Raw genomic sequence first — 20,769 nt, forward strand, 5'->3', positions numbered from 1 at the left:
GAGAAAGACGGTGGGGGGGGGGCTCTGCTTGTAAATGCTGCATTTGAGATATATTTAGCCGAAGTATTTAAAGAAAGTTATGTGTTTAAGTTAAATCTTTGTATGTTGATATCTGTATGTCACCAAAGACTATTTATCTCCCCCTTTTTTCACTGCTCCTTTAACGTGACCTGATGGTAGGAAAGGAAAGTCTTTAACTGTAGTTAAAATGTTACTGTTTGACAATGTCCTTCACTCTGTAAAATAAAGACCTGTACTGTAGTGTGATGGAGTGTGGAGTATGATTTAAGAGTGTGTGTGTGTGTGTGTGTGTGTGTGTGTGCATTCCTAAAAATGCTAAATATGTTCTAATGTCATTTCTGATCTTACTGTGCCCTTGGCCAACCTGTTCTGACCCAATAATCCCCAAAGAAGTCAATCATTACAAGTCATTGCATGACAGGACTAACAAATGTAATGGGGTGGGGGTGTGGGTGGGGGCTGGCATGGGACAATGTGAATGAAACGTTGCGAAACACAATCAGGGCATGATATGACAGCAGCCACGTTAGCGGTTCAAGTTCACATGACTGGAGTTAATGAGCGACGGAGGACAGGGTGGTGGTGGTGGTGGTGGTGGGTGGGTTTACAGCCTAAACCAATAGCAAACTGAGTTTCAAACGCATTTCATCGGAAGGCAGAGATGCCAGAGATCACACGTTGGGACCTCAGCGCTCCCAGTCTCCTCGGGACTAAACATCACTGTTATACTCCGACCATTCAGGGGGGCCTTGTGCCCTGTATGGAAATGTTTGCATTCACTATTCCTAAATGATATCCACTTATTTATTCAGGTTTTGCCTTTGGTATACCGCCCATGTACAGTATATATCCTGCGTTATCAGTTTCCTTGAAATTCAGCCCGACATGCAGCGTCTTGGAAACTTGGGGATCTTGCCTGGGATTCCAAATCAAGTCCTGCACTATTTTGGTGGAGTGTGTGTGTGTGTGTGTGTGTGTGTGTGGGTACCTGCTAGCATAGCGCCGATCTGACGTCAACGAAGGCAAAGGTAGTGATGAACCTTGTAGTAGCCACTGAGTTGCATGATGGGAATTGTAGGATCCTGTATTTTTGGAGCTTGACCCATATTATAAACCAAAACTCTGGCTATCTCAGGTGCTATTGCAGCAATTTTGACCCCCCCCCCCCCCCCCCCCCCCTAAATCTGTGTCTTGTGAGTCCCCCAACGTCATCGAAGCGCACCCCAGGGGGTCATGGGAGATTTATCTGAAGGGCAGTGCTGCCTCTTGCACCCTCAAGATGGTGATTTACAAGGCCCCCCCTCAGGGTTTTTGAAACATACCCGCATACAAATTAGAAATGCACATTCCTTCTCTGTGTTTACACTTCTGTTATCACTCTGCTCTTAACGCTTTATCGCCGTGTAAATAACATGCAGCAAAAAGTCCACCAGCGCGAATTATGTCATGTCGTCCCGCCTGCGTCTGATGTATGTCAGGAACCATGTCACATACCAATGAAAGCGTTAGATGACTTATTGCAGGTGGAAACTCGCAGGAGCCCAGATCTGGTTCAAGTTGCCTCATGGAAAAAAAAAAAACTACATATCCATTATGTATACATTTTATACACGGCAAGATCTGCACAAAACCTGAGAGCAGTGAAATGTTCCACAACGTTCAGTTCGAATGCAATCCTGCAAGTCCGGAGGTCTTTATCCTTCAATTCATACAATGTAAAGACAAAGAAAAGCAGCGGATTTTCATGTTTGAGAACCTAGAACCGTCAAATGTTTGGCACTTTTGCTCAAAGCAATGATGGTTAATCAATGAAACAATTAATGGCAACCAGCTGGTGAAGCTTGCGGAGCGTTCCGCCGAGCCAAAGGGCCAGACCCTTCTCTCAGGGGGTGTCGGAGACCAAAACAGAGCTAAAAGGAGGGTACACTTGGATGACTTTATTTTTTTTCCAGTTTTAGGATATTGAAAGTCCAATTTTCAGTCTATGTGGATCTTCGGCAGCAAGATGCCCATGTTCCGCAGACAGCCGCTAACTTTGAAATGAGGATCGACGAGAGGGGGATCTGTGGGCCGCACAGTCAAAAATAACAAGCGAAAAGAAACACATGAAAAGCTTCTAAAGACGGCGGGTGATCGGTCTCTGTGGCGTCGTCACGGTGCCAGACGATGATGTTCTTTTCACTGGGTCATGGCACACCTATTTATCCCCTCTTGAATCGTGCTTTTGCGTGGTAAACAGACAGAAGGCAGACGCACCGTCCTCACCTCACGCACCTGTCCGCAGAGGCCTCTGGATCCACGCTGACCCCCCCCCTTCCCGCTGTCATAACATTTGCATTCCAACGCACGACGCGGCTCAGGCCCGGCCTTTACGTAACTAGCACGCTGATACACCGCGTCCGGGCACAGTGTGTTGTCAAACGCACATGGATGTACACTTGACAGTGCCGGAATGCAGCTGATATTCATTTTGAGAGGGGAAACAGCAGATGATTATGTTTTTTTATTTGTTTTTTTATCAGAAAGTAGGGGAACACGCCACATAGCACCATCATCTCGTGTTCCAAACACTGGAAGTATCTCAAGTAAAAGTGATATTTATCCTCTGAAGCGGAGTGCAGTTGAAGCGTGAAGTAGCATAAAATGAAAATACATCCAATACAAGTAAAAGTGCTTAAAAGTATTCAAGTAAAAGGATAATCAGGAAAAAAACGCACTACTAAAACGTATTAAAAGTACAAGCACTCAAAGCAGAAACACGGATTATCATACACACGCGTTGACGTGTAAGCAACATTTTACTGTATTATTCTATATATATTGTACCGTATATAGTAGCTCTTCCGCCTACACCCAGCCTGGCTAAGTGTAGCACATTCTTAGCGAAATGATTTTGCTGTGACCCCCCCCCCCCCCCCCCGGCCCCAAACGAAAAAAGTGAAGTCCCGTGACATTGGCGCGGTGAATTCAGCGGTGCTCGCAGCACACCGTGTGACTTTATCAGCGGGCCAGCCCGGATAAGAGGCTGAATGTAGGCTGCAGCTAGGAGCGAGCTGCTTTGATTATGACCGAATGATCCCATGCGGGGGTGGGGGGGGGGGGTGGGGGGCGACGGTTTGATGCACTTGTCTGTATGAAAGAACATCAGCACACTTGCCCGGTGGAGATACACAGAACGACGACAGTTACGGCTGTGACGCTGAGATAACGAAGCAGCAGATAATGAAGAGCTAGAGATTGGTTCCAAGGCCCTTGGCTCGCTCCGCTCCTTCTCGGCTTCTAGTCTGTGATCCACATGGTCCAAAACCTACTGTGAGCGGGCAGTGCGGCCTCTCCCTCAATGGTGGTATCCTATTGTACACTATTTTGCAAGGGCACAGTCGCTGCAAGGACGATTGTGATTGGTTTCTCCGAATGTGTGGAGACTACCTCGAACCCACCGGGCACATCTACAGCAGGATCTACCTCCGCCCAGCTACTTCTCTCTCAGCCCGCCTTGCGTACTTCCGCTTCGGCTATTGCTTTCCTACGTTTCCCAGAATTCAAGGCGGCCCAAATTCAAAAACCTGCCAGAAGGTGAAAAGAGCAGTTGTAAAAAACTGTTTCTGCGAACGTCCGAGCAGAGTCGAACCGAAGCTCTGACTGAAAGTGTGTGACAGCACTTTGTCTACGCGACACCGTTTCTCTGCTGAAATACAGGAGGCTTTTTTTGACCTTTGGCCAAGATAAATTCTGATTCTGCTTTCGGGAATCACACTCTGTAGTTATCTGGTGTCAGGTGGGGGTTTTTTTTGTGCTGGAACAGGAATAAAGCAGTGAGTCACTGGCTTGAGCAAGAAGGTGTTAGCCAGGGCTGGGATTTGAGAAGAGAAAGAGGTTAGCGTTCCTTAGCAAGCCACAGCGCAATTACGCTGATCCATGCAAAGCCTCCACACACCTACAGGGAAGAAAAGTGGCTGCGTGAAGGATTCTGGTTGTCATTTTTCATTTGCTTTGAATGTATACAGGGGGGGGGGGCATAACCGACTGTAATAGTGCGGTGTAAGTTTAGACACTGGGCAGGTTCACGGGTTTTCAGGACTCAGGGGGATCCCAGTGTTCTAGGATGCCAAAACAGCTTCATTGCATAACATGTCATGGGGGAGGCCAGCTCCTGGAGAGTCTCTCTGTTTTCTCCCCTTCAGTGTTTCACCATTTCATTCAATTAAAAAAACGCATTGAAAAGTGCATATTTGGCTGTGGAACATTCCGTGAGCACCATTCCGCGCGATGCCACTCCCTGCCCTTTGTGACATCGGCAACTGGCAGTCACTGATCCTGACCAACCACACAGAGTTCCGGACGCACTTTCACTTAAACTCGATCTCAAATATACTGCGTACTCTCAGTGTTGGCGTTACTGCGCTGTGGTGGTTATTTTTTCCCTGCAACACTTCCAACAGAGCTTTGTGCGTCCGCAATACGCTCGCGGTGAGACATCAAGAAAGCGAAAGCAAAGAAAGCGGAGAAATGAGCTGCAACGAGCAGACAATCCCCTCTGCGGGGTCCTTGGAGAATGAGCGCGCGGACGTGGACCGACAGCTCGACGCCCTGCAACTCCAGAAAGAGCGGCAGAGGAAAGACCTAACGGTGCTCTACGAAGAGGCCCAAAATCGCATTCGATTGGATGCAACCTGCGATGCTATGAAAGTGGCAAAAGAGGCCATTGAGCAAGCCAATGACAATATGGAACAAGAAATCCAGGAGCTAAAGGACACATTACGCGCATCTCACGTCGCCTTGAATAACCGCTATAACGATATCAAAGCGGAGCATGCAGCCGTCACCCAAAACAATGAGGCGCTGCGGCAGGAACTTGAGGAGCTCCGCAAAAGGCCGCACCGCGAACCCGCCCTGATGGACGTCTGTCAGGCCATGAAGGAGGCGACGGAGGCCGCGAGGCTCCAAAATGACAGCATGCGAGAGGAAATCCGGCGGCTCAGGGAAAAGCGCCGCGACGTAAAAGCTCTGGACGACGCCTACGACGCGCTGAGAGCGGAGAAAGACGCGGCCGGCCAGCAAAATGGCGACCTGAGGCGACATGTTCAGGAGACCCGCGAAGAGCTCCGGCATGAAAAGGCCCTGCAGGATATGAATGAGGGAATGAAAGCGTCAGAAGAGGCCACGGGCCGGCAAAGGCAACAACTCCAGAGGCTCTGCAAGGACTACGACAAGCAAAAGATTTGGGACGTCGAGTGCAGGGAGAGGATGAACAGCGTGGAGCAGATGAGCAGGCTCAATTGCAATATCCAGAAACAAGTCGAGGCCATTACCGGCCAGCTCCTGAGCAGAAAAGCAATGAGCGACAAATATAAAGCCCTGAAATCAGAAGAAAAACTGGCCTTGGCAAAAAATAAAGAGCTCGTGAAAAAACGCAGTGGGCTCTACTCAAAGCTTCTAAATAAAGAGGACTTTGAAGACAAGTGCTGCACGCTGGGAGAGGGGATAGTAGCCATGAAACGACGCAATGATGAGCTCAATCAAGAAATCCAGGAGCTCAGCGAGGACTTGAGGAAGGGGACGGCCTTTAAGGCAATTTACAAGTCAATGAAAGCCGAGAATAAGGCCCTGACTCTCCGAAACAGCGGCCTGAAGAAGGAAATCCTGGTGGTGGAGAAAAAGCTCGTCGCGGAAAAGACTCTGGAAGACCGGAACGACGTCGTGAAAAGGGAAAACAAAGCCTTGGGGCGGGAGAACCGCAACTTGCAGCACGCGGTCCGGCGGCTCTGCGACAGGCTCCGAGACGGAAGGGCCCTGGGCGCCGCGCATCAGTCGCTGACGGCGGAGAGGCGCGCCTTGTGGCGGGAAAACGGCGCGCTTCAGCGAGAGGTCCGGGGGCTCAGTGGAAAGGTGAAAGGTTAGGCGGTGGAGGCCCGGCGAGAGAGGCCTCCCACACCCTAAAACATGAAAAAAATAAAAGTAAAGTAATAATAAGTGTTTAAACGTAAGTGTTCTGATTTTGATATATATTCTCTCGACGTTTGCTGTCAGAGAACGTCACAGTGTTTCGCTCAGACAGCCAAAAGATATGATTTGATGTGTTTTGCAACGAGCACAGATAACAAAACGAATGATGGCTGAATTCCATTTAGAGGCCCCTCCGTTTTATGGTTAGTGTTATTAGCAACAACTGTAGGAAGTCACTTCCGACTGTATACTCCACCACATTTACTTTTAAAATCTCAACTTGCTGCTGCTGCTGCTGCCGCTGCTGCCTCATCAGTCTTAACCTTTCAAAAAAAAAAAAAAGGACATTTTGGCAAAACTACCACTACCACACAACGAGCTCTGTGGAAAACCTGTCGGGGCGGGGCGGGCAGTGATGTCACACATTCTGCAGTCTGCGTAACACAAAGATAAACCAGACTCCACACACACACACACACACACACACACACACAGACGGAGCCTCTGCCCCCTCCTGCCAGCTGTGAACAGCATACGTGCAGTCTCACACATAGTCTCCTCTCAGACCACAGCCTCTCTCTCTCTCTCTCTCTCTCTCACACACACATTTTTAGCATCAGACCTGGATGACTGGGTCCTCTGCTGTGTCTCTATGGCGACGTGTGAAATACATCAATTCAGTGAAATTTACTCTCTTTATTTATTTATTTTTATTGTTTTTTTGTTTTGCTCTTTTGCATACAGCAAACTCTCCACCCAGGGTGTATTCAATGCAACATCGTGTCACTGTTAGGCGTTAGTGGCGGTAAAGGTGCAGCAGGGGGTGTGGTCACATGATGGAGTCAATGTGCTGGTATAGCCAGCTCACCCAAACATCTGGTCTCAGATCAGCCACCACTGTTATAGCTAATGCCATAGATAGGATCCCAAAAACAAACAACAACACACAGTAAGGACACTTAAAGAGCTAAATAAGAAGTAAAGTCATAAATAACTACAATCTGAACTCCAGCTAAAAACTAGGATCATAATCTGGTAATGCGCTCTACATGGTTAGTGCAAGTCTGGTAGACGTTTGGGCAAGGTGCTTCGCTGGAAATGCATACATGAATGTTTGAAATAACTATATAGTGGCACTACATATACACAGGTACTGTACATACAGATAACACACAGGTATAACTAAGGGGGTACCACACGGCTCTGTGCTCGGCCCATTTTTATTTACACTCGCTACACTGCAGCGATTGGAATTTCCCGACAGCACCAGCGTATTGAATGTGTCAGTGAAGGTGTCGCAAGACCACCAGAGTGAATGTGCGAGAAGCTTACAGCCTGACAGTTCGCTTTCAAGAGAACTCGGTTCGACAGCGAGGCTTACTTTTAAACTGCAGCGGAACGACGGGCTCCGAAAACCAAAAACTGGAATGAGGTCACAGTTGCAGCGTTGTCCCGAACAAGAACAGGAAACCCCATTGTGCAAGCGGCAGAGAGGGGGGTGGGGAGGAGGCCTCAGCCTATGTGGTACGTGCTCCACCTGGTGAGCCACCGGGGCGCCCCCCGGATCCATCATTTTCTGTATTACAGGCTGTATTACGATGTGGGGGGAAAACATTTCTTGCCATACATAAAGACTCTTCACTGGGCCTCATTTGATGTCTGTAGGCCCCCCATATGTGAGAAAGGATGGCATTGAAACTCAAAGTTTAATGGGTTACAAATGTTTGTGTTTTATATGTTTTTGGACAAAAATGATACAAATTAAAACTCATATACGCAAATTGATATTGTCCACTCGGGTGGACAGCATGCGTTTTGAGTTTTCAACTGAAGAAATATGTACTTAAGACCACCAATGAATAAAATGGAAATTTTAACAGTTGTATATTACTCCTTAGTTGTTACTTGATGTTACCAAATTTTATTTACCTGCAAGGGTCTCCTACTATAGAAGGATTGGCAAGGTGTTCCTGGAGCTGCTCAGCGTTTCTGGCCTTCCGTTGGCCATCTTGGTTTTGAGACATTTGTGTTGCACTTACAACACCCCCCCCCATAGTCATACCTGTATGTTACCTGTATGTACAGTACCTGTGTATGTGTAGTGCCACGATATAGTTATTTCAAAACATTCGTGTATGCATTTCCAACGAAAGCGCCTTGCCCAAACGTCTTCGGGAACGGCACTAACCATGCAGAGCGCATTACCTTTTTAACATGTGATCTTTTGACCAGTGTCCTTCGGGACGCTGCGAAACATTCAACTCCTGGCATTCTGCCAAAGTGGTGTGTAAGCACCCAACACGCAACTTCAACTCGAGCCCTGACGTCCCGATGACGTTCAACGTTCAAAAAAGAGAACCCCTTCATCGGATTCCAAGAGGGGGTCAAGGGGAGTGATCCTTTAAACTCCCTATCTCTCTCTCTCTGCACACACACACACACACACACACACACACAGTGCTAAGTACCTGTGACCTTCAACCTAGATTGCTAGACGGATGTTTGAACCAGTTGGACTGTGACGCAGAATTTTGAACATCACAACATCATTCCTGAAACAGTAATAAGAAGAGAGAACACCCACGCCAGGCAACTAATAAGCAATAACAGCGTAAAAGAAAGAACACTGACAGAAAGTAGCAGGGCGGACATGGTTTCCCCCTCAACTGATATTCAAACTAGCGGTACCCAACCACATAATATCATCTCCAGGGGTCTATCATGCTTCTTTTGTGTATTTCTTACTTTCTTGACATTTTGTGAGTTTATTTTATTCATTTATTAGACTATTAAAAAAAATAAAAAAATGAAAAAAAGCAAAGAGAGCCAGCTGAACCTAAAGGCACCCAGCAGCACACGGTGGGAAAGTTTCAACACACGTCGCCCAGCCCTAGCGAACCCATCCAGACAGGTGGAGCGCTGAGAGTGATCTTCCGAGAAGAGTGCTGCTGGCTGCTGCCGTGCCAAAGAGCAGAAGCGAAAGTGTGCAATAAAAAAAAATTTTAAAAAAAGAGGCAATATTACAATATCAGCAAAAGTCATGTTGAAGCAAGTAGGCATGAAGTTGGACTGGGCCAGTATTATTGCATTGTCTTGAAAAGGGACCAAAGATCAGCCGTCAAGCCGCAACGGACAGCTTGAGAGACACTGTCCATAAATGTCGGACCGGCAGAAACCTTTTGGGACGTTGTCGTCCCTGTGTGAGTCTTCCCTCTCCCCTTTTCATTGTGTATTGTTGTTGAAATAAGGTGACTATTATCTCTCACTCGCTTGCACTCAGAGGCCCGAAGGCCGCAAGCTGTTTGGCGAGGGAGAAAGAGACTTACTTTCAGTTTCGCTTACTGCAAAGGGGTTTTATTTCAGTATTTGATTCAACGGTCGTGTCCAGTCGCATCCAGAGTGGCGGTTCTGAGAGAGGAAACTCTCAAGCAAACACACACACACACACACACACACACACACACACACACACACAGTGAGACACGAGATGCAGTGACAGTTATTAGATGATAAAACCTGAATGGAAACCAACTGCTGCCTGGAAATACATCTATAACAGAACAGAAGCTGCAGCTGATGCACTTCTGTGGCAAGAGGCTCATCACGTCCTCATCAGAGGTAGTCTTCCAGGACTGTCATGCCCTCTGGTGGCCGTGTTGGAGCCCTTGCATAAGTAAAAGCACCATACCTCAATGTCACAATACTGCGTTGCAGGTAATGGTCCTGCATTTAAGATACCCAAGTGAAAGTATCAATGTACTTCAAGTGTCAAATGTCAACGTACTCATGCAGAATGGCCCCTTCCAGAGTGTTTTATTATTGAATGTACTGGATCATTTTTTAATAAAAATACTTTTCAGTCTTGATATCTAATGTTAAGCGATTTTATCTTCATACACCAAAACAGGTTTTCCCCATTAACTCTTATTTGTTGTGCTACTCCAACCGGTCTTTCTCCAGCTGTAACTGCAGGTAGACAGCTGATGTTTTGCTACCTCCTTCAATCACTACTTCACTTCAATGACTACACTTCTCCAGTATCATAATACAGGAAACAGCTGTGGTTTCCAGCAACAAACTGTCAGAAGTGGGATTCGAACCCACGCCTCCAGAGGAGACTGCGACCTGAACGCAGCGCCTTAGACCGCTCGGCCATCCTGACTGAAGTACCAAGATATGTAGTGGAGTTTTTTCTTTGTAACATGATAGAGTACATGAAAAATGTCATGATTTAGTACACTGTGCAATGAGATAGATAAATAAACAAACAATACCAGTGACACAGAAGATAACATGTGAAAAAGAGTTCCTACAATCCATTCATCCAGACTCAAATAGGCGTACTGTGTACTTTACAAGTACCTGGGAGTCCACATTGACAATAAACTGGACTGGGCGAAGAACACTAACGCCCTCTACAGGAAGGGCCAGAGCCATCTCTGTTTTCTGAGGCGGCTGAGGTCCTTCTACATCTGCCGCACTATGCTGAGGATGTTCTATGAGTCATGAGTGGCCAGCGCTATCCTCTATGCTGTTGCATGCTGGGGGCAGCAGGCTGAGGGTGGCGGACTCCAGCAGACTCAACAAACTGATCCGCAAGGCCAGTGACGTTGTTGGGGTGGAGCTGGACTCTCTGACGGTGGTGTCAGAGAGGAGGATGCTGTCCAAGCTGCGGATCAAATAGGTGTAATGTGTGTGTATTTCTTACTTTCTTGACATTTTGTGAGTTTATTTTATTCATTTATTAGACTATTAAAAAAAATAAAAAAATGAAAAAAAGCAAAGAGAGCCAGCTGAACCTAAAGGCACCCAGCAGCACACGGTGGGAAAGTTTCAACACACGTCGCCCAGCCCTAGCGAACCCATCCAGACAGGTGGAGCGCTGAGAGTGATCTTCCGAGAAGAGTGCTGCTGGCTGCTGCCGTGCCAAAGAGCAGAAGCGAAAGTGTGCAATAAAAAAAAAAAAAAAAGAGGCAATATTACAATATCAGCAAAAGTCATGTCGAAGCAAGTAGGCATGAAGTTGGACTGGGCCAGTATTATTGCATTGTCTTGAAAAGGGACCAAAGATCAGCCGTCAAGCCGCAACGGACAGCTTGAGAGACACTGTCCATAAATGTCGGACCGGCAGAAACCTTTTGGGACGTTGTCCTCCCTGTGTGAGTCTTCCCTCTCCCCTTTTCATTGTGTATTGTTGTTGAAATAAGGTGACTATTATCTCTCACTCGCTTGCACTCAGAGGCCCGAAGGCCGCAAGCTGTTTGGCGAGGGAGAAAGAGACTTACTTTCAGTTTCGCTTACTGCAAAGGGGTTTTATTTCAGTATTTGATTCAACGGTCGTGTCCAGTCGCATCCAGAGTGGCGGTTCTGAGAGAGGAAACTCTCAAGCAAACACACACACACACACACACACACACACACACACACACACACAGTGAGACACGAGATGCAGTGACAGTTATTAGATGATAAAACCTGAATGGAAACCAACTGCTGCCTGGAAATACATCTATAACAGAACAGAAGCTGCAGCTGATGCACTTCTGTGGCAAGAGGCTCATCACGTCCTCATCAGAGGTAGTCTTCCAGGACTGTCATGCCCTCTGGTGGCCGTGTTGGAGCCCTTGCATAAGTAAAAGCACCATACCTCAATGTCACAATACTGCGTTGCAGGTAATGGTCCTGCATTTAAGATACCCAATTGAAAGTATCAATGTACTTCAAGTGTCAAATGTCAACGTACTCATGCAGAATGGCCCCTTCCAGAGTGTTTTATTATTGAATATACTGGATCATTTTTTAATAAAAATACTCTTGATATCTAATGTTAAGCGATTTTATCTTCATACACCAAAATAGGTTTTCCCATTAACTCTTATTTGTTGTGCTACTCCAACCGGTCTTTCTCCACCTGTAGCTGCAGGTAGACAGCTGATGTTTTGCTACCTCCTTCAATCACTACTTCACTTCAATGACTACACTTCTCCAGTATCATAATACAGGAAACAGCTGTGGTTTCCAGCAACAAACTGTCAGAAGTGGGATTCGAACCCACGCCTCCAGAGGAGACTGCGACCTGAACGCAGCGCCTTAGACCGCTCGGCCATCCTGACTGAAGTACCAAGATATGTAGTGGAGTTTTTTCTGTGTAACATGATATAGTACATGAAAAATGTCATGATTTAGTAAACTGTGCAATGAGATAGATAAATAAACAAACAATACCAGTGACACAGAAGATAACATGTGAAAAAGAGTTCCTACAATCAATTCATCCAGACAGAAATAGGCGTACTGTGTACTTTACAAGTACCTGGGAGTCCACATTGATAATAAACTGGACTGGGCGAAGAACACTAACGCCCTCTACAGGAAGGGCCAGAGCCGTCTCTGTTTTCTGAGGCGGCTGAGGTCCTTCTACATCTGCCGGACCATGCTGAGGATGTTCTATGAGTCATGAGTGGCCAGCGCTATCCTCTATGCTGTTGCATGCTGGGGGCAGCAGGCTGAGGGTGGCGGACTCCAGCAGACTCAACAAACTGATCCGCAAGGCCAGTGACGTTGTTGGGGTGGAGCTGGACTCTCTGACGGTGGTGTCAGAGAGGAGGATGCTGTCCAAGCTGCGGATCAAATAGGTGTAATGTGTGTGTATTTCTTACTTTCTTGACATTTTGTGAGTTTATTTTATTCATTTATTAGACTATTAAAAAAAAAAAAAAAAAAAAAAAAGCTAAGAGAGCCAGCTGAACCTAAAGGCACCCAGCAGCGCACACACACACACACACACACACACACACCTGCACAAATATATTGGCAGTGGCTGGTTGGAAACTTTTAACACACATCGCCCAGCCCTAGCGAACCCATCCAGACAGGTGGAGCGCTGAGAGTGATCTTCCGAGAAGAGTGCTGCTGGCTGCTGCCGTGCCAAAGAGCAGAAGCGAAAGTGTGCAATAAAAAAAAAAAAAAAGAGGCAATATTACAATATCAGCAAAAGTCATGTTGAAGCAAGTAGGCATGAAGTTGGACTGGGCCAGTATTATTGCATTGTCTTGAAAAGGGACCAAAGATCAGCCGTCAAGCCGCAACGGACAGCTTGAGAGACACTGTCCATAAATGTCGGACCGGCAGAAACCTTTTGGAGCCTTTGCTTAAGTAAAAGCACCATACCTCAATGTCACAATACTGCGTTGCAGGTAATGGTCCTGCATTTAAGATACCCAATTGAAAGTATCAATGTACTTCAAGTGTCAAATGTCAACGTACTCATGCAGAATGGCCCCTTCCAGAGTGTTTTATTATTGAATATACTGGATCATTTTTTAATAAAAATACTCCTCAGTCTTGATATCTAATGTTAAGCGATTTTATCTTCATACACCAAAACAGGTTTTCCCCATTAACTCTTATTTGTTGTGCTACTCCAACCGGTCTTTCTCCAGCTGTAACTGCAGGTAGACAGCTGATGTTTTGCTACCTCCTTCAATCACTACTTCACTTCAATGACTACACTTCTCCAGTATCATAATACAGGAAACAGCTGTGGTTTCCAGCAACAAACTGTCAGAAGTGGGATTCGAACCCACGCCTCCAGAAGAGACAGCGACCTGAACGCACATTCACAAATTACGGCCTATAAGATTCGTGGCTTCAACATTCGGCGACCAATCTTGTTAGCGCATTCTCCCTGGCTTTCAACATTTGACTAATCAGGGCGCAGAAATGTTGAAGAAGTGTCTCCCGGGCTTTCAACATTTGACTAATCACGGCGCAGAAATGTTGACGCAGTGTCATGAAAGGGGCGTTCAATAAAGTTGAATACAGAGCGCAAGCCGGGCGAGATCGGTCACGCAAATCAAAGCCAATTCAAGCGGCATGGTGAGTATTTACACATCTATTACAGTGTTGTATATGACTTAAAGTATAGAAGTCATTTCACCAGTTATATCGTGTTGTCATCAACATTACAAAACCTCCGTTATCTGTCGGGAATTTCGCTAACGTTAGTTGTTGCCGGCCGGCCTTTAGCTAATGTCATCTATTACGGTGGCTTTTCGGTAACGTTAGGCTATTAGTACAGCATTTGGGGAGCAACACGTTCAACAACAACAATATTTTTTACCAAATCCTTTAAATTCAGATGTATAGACGAATGTATTGGCGGGATTCTGCAGAAAGCGGTGAAAAAGGCGTAAATGTACGTTAGCTTGCTAACGTTCTTTTTGACTTCCGAGCCTTTTTAAGGCCAGAGTTGCTCGTGCAATAAACAATCGTTTTCACACAATGACAGTTTTCATTTGTATAGACCAGGCCACGTTCATGGTGATAATGTCAACGTTTTACACAAGTTCAAGGTAGTTAGCTACACTGTAACAGCTAACGTACCTAACTTTAACTTCGGTTAAATGACACAATTTTCATGCATATAATACTTTCATGGTTATCATTTAGTGTTAAACATATTCCTCACACAATCACTAGTGTATGTGCAGTCAGGCTCTTCTAACCCTTCTGAGAACAGGTGACAGGATTGTAGGCCTAATATAATAAAAACGTCAATATCATATCCGTTATATGAAGCGCCAGATTAGTCAAACTGCTGAGCTATTTACCATAGTTAATATTACCAAACATTACCAAAGTAATTGCAGGAGAAGGTATACAGCTAACTTTCTAATTCATGATATTTCCCACGACACACTGTAAGAATACATGTTTATTAAAGGAAATCAGGTTAATACATGAGCTGTGTTTCAAACAATATTACAAGGCGGTGGTCTTGCTTTCATGTTCCAACACTTATGTTGTTTTCAGGCATTCAAAAAATGTTTATGCATTTATGTCACCAAAGGCAATGTCTTCGAAATCTAAATCACACAAAGCGATGGCAGACTCAGAGTGGATGGCACGCTTGAGAAAGTTTGCCAACTCTGGGGCCTGGCCTGCCGGCGAGGGAAACAGACCGGCTCCCAGGCAAAAGAAGTGGTATGAGCTGTGTCAAAGGGTATGAGTATATTCATGGCACAGTACATTGTATTCATTGTTATTTACGCTCACAATGCATTTTACTCACTATAGGGTTAGGGTTGTATCAAATACAATAAAAGGATCCTATGAGTTAACGTGTAATAAGCAAATCATTGTCATCAGATCTCTGTAACTACACAAATGCAAGTCAATGATTTAATATGTGTTCAATTCAATCAAATGTACAACTATTACCTTTAGATCGACAAATGTCCCATGCAGTGCCATGGACAGACGTCCTTGTTTGGGCAAGCAAGGACGTGCACGTGTGGATTCCATACTCAGAAGGTAACCCTGTTCAATTAAAGACTCAAGTAGTGTGTGTGTGTGTGTGTGTGTGTGTGTGTGTGTGTGTGTGTGTTAATTAATTAGTGATGTATCTACTCTGCCATGCCACAGCCAACTGGAGCAAGGATTGCCACCGTGGGGCAACAGACTGCAGCAGTGGGTCCGGGTCCGGCCCAAGCCACTGTCGGGCAACAGAGTGCAGCAGTGCGTCCGGGTCCGGCCCAAGCCACTGTCGGGCAACAGAGTGCAGCAGTGCGTCCGGGTCCGGCCCAAGCCACTGTCGGGCAACAGAGTGCAGCAGTGCGTCCGGGTTCGGCCCAAGCCACCGTGGGGCAACAGACTGCAGCAGTGGGACAAGTGCTGGGAGTGCAGGGTCATAAACAGCAACCAACATTGAATTTATCAATGGTATTTGGATTTGTTACTGAATATTTGACACTTTATTCACTGAATGATAGTTTGACAATATAGTCCTTTCTTGACACGGCCCTTTGCTTTGTTGCCTTTCAGTTTACCAAGTCAAGATTTGGGGGGTCTCATGGTGCTGCTGCGAAGCCAAATCTCAGCAAAGCTAGAAGAGTAACCCAGGTAAATAGAGATCAAATAGCAGCTGTTTAAATTGTGTTATTATTACAAGTTACTTAGACTGAATTCTTTACAGACCCAAGTCACTGACCCCACCAGTTCTCCAGCCAGCATTGCTGTCCCAGTGAGTAATGATGTAACTCACTTTTTGAATACAGTATTTGTATTTCTACACACATTTTTTATTAGTATTAAAAAGCTTTCAAATGAGAAATGAAACTTGAAAGCTAAATAACAGTGTTTCATGTAGAGCAGCTGTATGAAATAATAACTTACACTTTGATTGTGTTGTGAATGCTATGAATTTTAGTATATTCTTTGCCATGCTTTAACAGGCTCCAGACCCTCAGACTGTTGCTCAAGCTTCAGTGCCTGTCCCAGTGTGTGCCACTGTGTCAGTAAGTCATTTAACTTTTAATTTCATACTGTGTAGAGCATCAGCAGTGTCTTTCAGCAGTAATAAGTATGTTTATGCATTGTTTTGTTATTGCGCAGATGGCTGACTCCAGGACAGAGACAGCTGAAGCCTCACCATCTCAGCTGCCCCGTTTGTGGTCTGAGGGCTTGCCACCTGAGGACCACAAGTGGATTATCAAGACTGTGCTGAAGTTGGGACCTAAAGGAAGGCTAGAGCTTCAACACAACCTGAAGCTCTGGTACTTTCCACCACAGCCGAGCCATGTGTACCACCAGGCTCCGGCTCCAGACCGTTTTTTTGCCCACCCACTTCTTGTCTGGATGCCCTACAGACTGTGGAAGGTGAAGGTGGTCTGTCCCAACTCTGCCTGTGGGCAGCACCAGCTCACAGGAGCAGGGCTGCATAAGAGGGCACGGCGGGTCCTGGACGTGGACAGGATCTATAATATGGTGGCAGAGACACTAACCTGCACCAAATGTAGGTCTACTCACGTCTCTTGGAGCCAGACTGTCCTCACACAACTGGACTTGGCTCACAGATCAGAATTTCGGGTCATCCTCACACAAAAGTGAGTAACGTCTCTTTTCTCTGTTGCCTTGTCAAATAGATATTATGCAAAACATTCTTATTGATAAATCTGTTTATGTCCAAGGTACGCGTGTGACATCCGGGTGATCCGGCTTCTGCGGGAGAGAGGCCTGGGTAACAGCCCAACGCGGGTTTTAAAGCAACTGAGGGAGAACCAGACAGAGGAGTGGCTGCATCGCGTGGCAAGGTACACCACAGAGTGCATGGACTTCCTCCAGCGTCCAGGACTGTTGCCCATGGCATTCCCTGAGCCTCCAGACCCTGCTGTGGTGCCGAGCTGTAAGTGGCTCCTCTCCGTTTACAGCCAGGATATTTTAACAAGGCTGGAGGACATCAAAGCGAGGATAACATCGACTTACGGCACCATTCTTAAAATGGATTCCACCAAAAAGGTTAGACAATCTTTTTTCTTTGAAATAGGTTACTGATATTATTAACTCCTGCCTGTATTTCAGTAATTCTGAGTCATGTTCACAGAGGCCTATACATTTTGTGTGCTTCAGATCACCAAGAAGCTTGCCGGAACAGCCAAGGGGACAGCACTCTGGCTCACCTCTGTGGGAAATGAGTATGGTCAGATACTCATCAGTGTGCTGACTGCTCAGGAGGGAGCTGGCCTGGACATGATGGCAACAGACTTGGTGAAGAGGTACCAGCAGGCTGGTGTGGATCCCCCTGTTGCCTTATACGTGGACTGTGGCTGCTGCACTGACACAGGGGAGACCAAGCTCAAGGCCAGATTCAGCGGGTGGCCAGACCTTACTATAAGGCTGGATATCTGGCACTTCATGCGCCGACTTGCCGTGGGATGCACAACAGATGCTCATCAGCTGTACCCAATCTTTATGTCACGCCTGTCAGCGTGCATATTTGAGTGGGATGCAGCTGATTTAGCTCTGTTGCGTGAAGCAAAAAGACAGCAGCTTCAGTCCCAGGGCCTGTCTTCCCCTACTGATGGTGACATCAGTAAACATCTATCCAGGGAGGAGCTGGCTCTCCATTGCCGCAGGAGGACCCGTGGAGAGGAGACCACCACTCAGCTGCTGGAGGAGCTGCTGCGGGGGCTCAAGGGGACCAGTGGCAACGACTCCCTTGGTGTTCCCCTGTTTGACAGGGAGAGGATGGAGCACATCTGGCATGTCCAGAGAAAGCACGTCAAGTGCATCCAGGATCCATCAGGTGTTGCTCTCTACACCAAAACGGGGGAGCTCACAAAGGGAGGTGTGCGGTTATCCACGTACCGATGTGCCAGAGGCTCTACATCACTGGAGTCTTTCCACTTACACTTAAACCGCTTCATACCAGGTTTGTGTCTGTCAGACATGTTGGTTCATGTGTTGTATAGTCCACGAAGATTTCATAATTGAATATTTAAATATGTATTTCTAGGGACCAGCGCCAACAGCCTGAATTTTCAGGTATACCTGCTGGAAGGACTACATAGGTGGAACCAGGACCGTGGTAATGCTGCCCTGTCTACTGGCCCATCTGCTTTACGCAGCTACTCAGGTGACCTGCTTCACAGTGTCAACAAAAATTATGAGAAGCTGTTCGGCAGGAAGGTGGCACCTGAGTTCTGTCCACCCTCGTGTCACACTGGTAAGCATTTGTGAACACATTGGTAATTCAACTCGGTTTTAAAATCTTTTATTCACTTTGTTAACTTTTGTAAATGATCCATTTAACCTCTATTGTTTCAGGAGAGCTCATTGGGGTACAGTATCTGTTCCGGCAGACTGGTCAGGCACTGCAGGATATGCACCCTGATTCGGAGGAGACGGCTCAGTTAATTGAAGAGCATGACGTGGAGGATGGCGTGGAGGAAGATGAGGGCTTCTCTGACATCACAGACGACCCCACAGTGTTGGACCTGGATGTTCCTCAGGCTCCAGCCTCTCCGACTCCTGGTCCCTCTGCCATTACATCTGGTCTCGGTTCCCTGCCCCACAGCACATCCAGTATGTCCTCCAGCGTCTCCACCCTGGCTATCACCACATCCACCACAGCCCCTAGCAGATCCACCCTGTCTGCTGGCACATCCACCATGGTTCCTGGTAGGGCTGAACAATTACCGCTCGGCCATCCTGACTGAAGTACCAAGGTATGTAGTGGAGTTTTTTCTGTGTAACATGATATAGTACATGAAAAATGTCATGATTTAGTACACTGTGCAATGAGATAGATAAATAAACAAACAATACCAGTGACACAGAAGATAACATGTGAAAAAGAGTTCCTACAATCAATTCATCCAGACACAAATAGGCCTACTGTGTACTTTAGAAGTACCTGGGAGTCCACATTGACAATAAACTGGACTGGGCGAAGAACACTAACGCCCTCTACAGGAGGGGCCAGAGCCATCTCTGTTTTCTGAGGCGGCTGAGGTCCTTCTACATCTGCTCACCATGCTGAGGATGTTCTATGAGTCATGAGTGGCCAGCGCTATCCCCTATGCTGTTGCATGCTGGGGGCAGCAGGCTGAGGGTGACGGACTCCAGCAGACTCAACAAACTGATCCGCAAGGCCAGTGACGTTGTCGGGGTGGAGCTGGACTCTCTGACGGTGGTGTCAAGAGAGGAGGATGCTGTCCAAGCTGCAGGGCATCTTGGACAATGTCGCACATCCTCTCCATAGTGTACTGCCCAGACACAAGAGCAGCTTCAGTGGGAGACTCATTCCACCCAAATGCACAACAGAGCGACACAGGAAGTCATTCCTGCCTGTGGCCATCAGACCGTTCAACTCCTCCCTCTGAATGTCACGAGTGCACATACGCAACAGAGCAATACATACATATATATGTTTTTTGTATATATTTTTTACTTTTAGTTTTCATTTAAATATTGTAAATGTCTGTTCTATTTCATTTATTTCTAAATTCACGCTACTTTCTATTCTTGAATGGGAGCACCGGTACTGTATAATCCCCCCCCCCGTGATTCTGATTCTAACACATTCTGGCATGCTTGCTTTATGAAGGCTAAGACTGTTGTGATTTATGGTCGTTCACAAGTACGGAATGAAAAGGGGAGACAGCATTAGGCTGCTAATGCTGTATTTCCTCATACGCTCGTCCCTGAACTCAGCAAGAAGAAGCTGACTACACTTCTCCAGTATCATAATACAAGAAACAGCTGTGGTTTCCAGCGAAAAACTGTCAGAAGTGGGATTCGAACCCACGCCTCCAGAGGAGACTGCGACCTGAACGCAGCGCCTTAGACCGCTCGGCCATCCTGACTGAAGTACCACTGTATGCAGTGGAGTTTTTTCTGTGTAACATGATAGAGTACATGAAAGTACACTGTGCAGTGAGATAGCGTGGCTCAACTTTTGACCAAGATTTGAACTCAGATCGCTGGATTCAGAGTGTACTCTCATGTACTATATCATGTTACACCACGGAGCCCCTACAAAGCCCCTCCAAGGCTGTTGCGCAACAGTATCACCATGTATGTATGTTACTGCAGAGAATATGATATAGAAGGCATACAATAAACAAACAATACCAGTGACACTGAAGATAACATGTGAAAGAGCTTCCTACAATCAATTCACCCAGCATCAAATAGGCCTACTGTGTACTAACACATTCTGGCATGCTTGCTTTATGAAGGCTAAAGACTGTTGTGATTTATGGCCGTTCACAAGTACGGAATGAAAAGGGGAGACAGCGTTAGGCTGACGTTGTACTAGGAATGCTGTATTTCCTCATGCGCTCGTCCCTTAACAGCTGACTACACTTCACCATTATCATAATACAGGAAACAGCTGTGGTTTACAGTTAAAAACTGTCAGAAGTGGGATTCGAACCCACGCCTCCAGAGGAGACTGCGACCTGAACGCAGCGCCTTAGACCGCTCGGCCATCCTGACTGTAGTAACCCCATCTGTAGT

The 20,769-nt window shown here is 46.5% G+C and overlaps 4 non-coding genes across 4 annotated transcripts; all 4 read right to left on the reverse strand.

Annotated features, from left to right (window-relative positions):
* Positions 1-10,046: 10,046 nt before the first annotated feature.
* trnal-cag (transfer RNA leucine (anticodon CAG)) lies at positions 10,047-10,129 on the reverse strand. Its single transcript has one exon. It is a non-coding gene; the product is annotated as a tRNA-Leu (tRNA).
* A 1,868-nt stretch (positions 10,130-11,997) lies between these two features.
* On the reverse strand, positions 11,998-12,080 carry trnal-cag (transfer RNA leucine (anticodon CAG)). Its single transcript has one exon. It is a non-coding gene; the product is annotated as a tRNA-Leu (tRNA).
* Positions 12,081-20,031: 7,951 nt separating this feature from the next.
* Positions 20,032-20,114, reverse strand: trnal-cag (transfer RNA leucine (anticodon CAG)). Its single transcript has one exon. It is a non-coding gene; the product is annotated as a tRNA-Leu (tRNA).
* A 551-nt stretch (positions 20,115-20,665) lies between these two features.
* On the reverse strand, positions 20,666-20,748 carry trnal-cag (transfer RNA leucine (anticodon CAG)). Its single transcript has one exon. It is a non-coding gene; the product is annotated as a tRNA-Leu (tRNA).
* Positions 20,749-20,769: the final 21 nt, after the last annotated feature.

Source organism: Enoplosus armatus, chromosome 22 (genome assembly GCF_043641665.1).
Source record: "Enoplosus armatus isolate fEnoArm2 chromosome 22, fEnoArm2.hap1, whole genome shotgun sequence".
NCBI lineage: Eukaryota > Metazoa > Chordata > Actinopteri > Centrarchiformes > Enoplosidae > Enoplosus > Enoplosus armatus.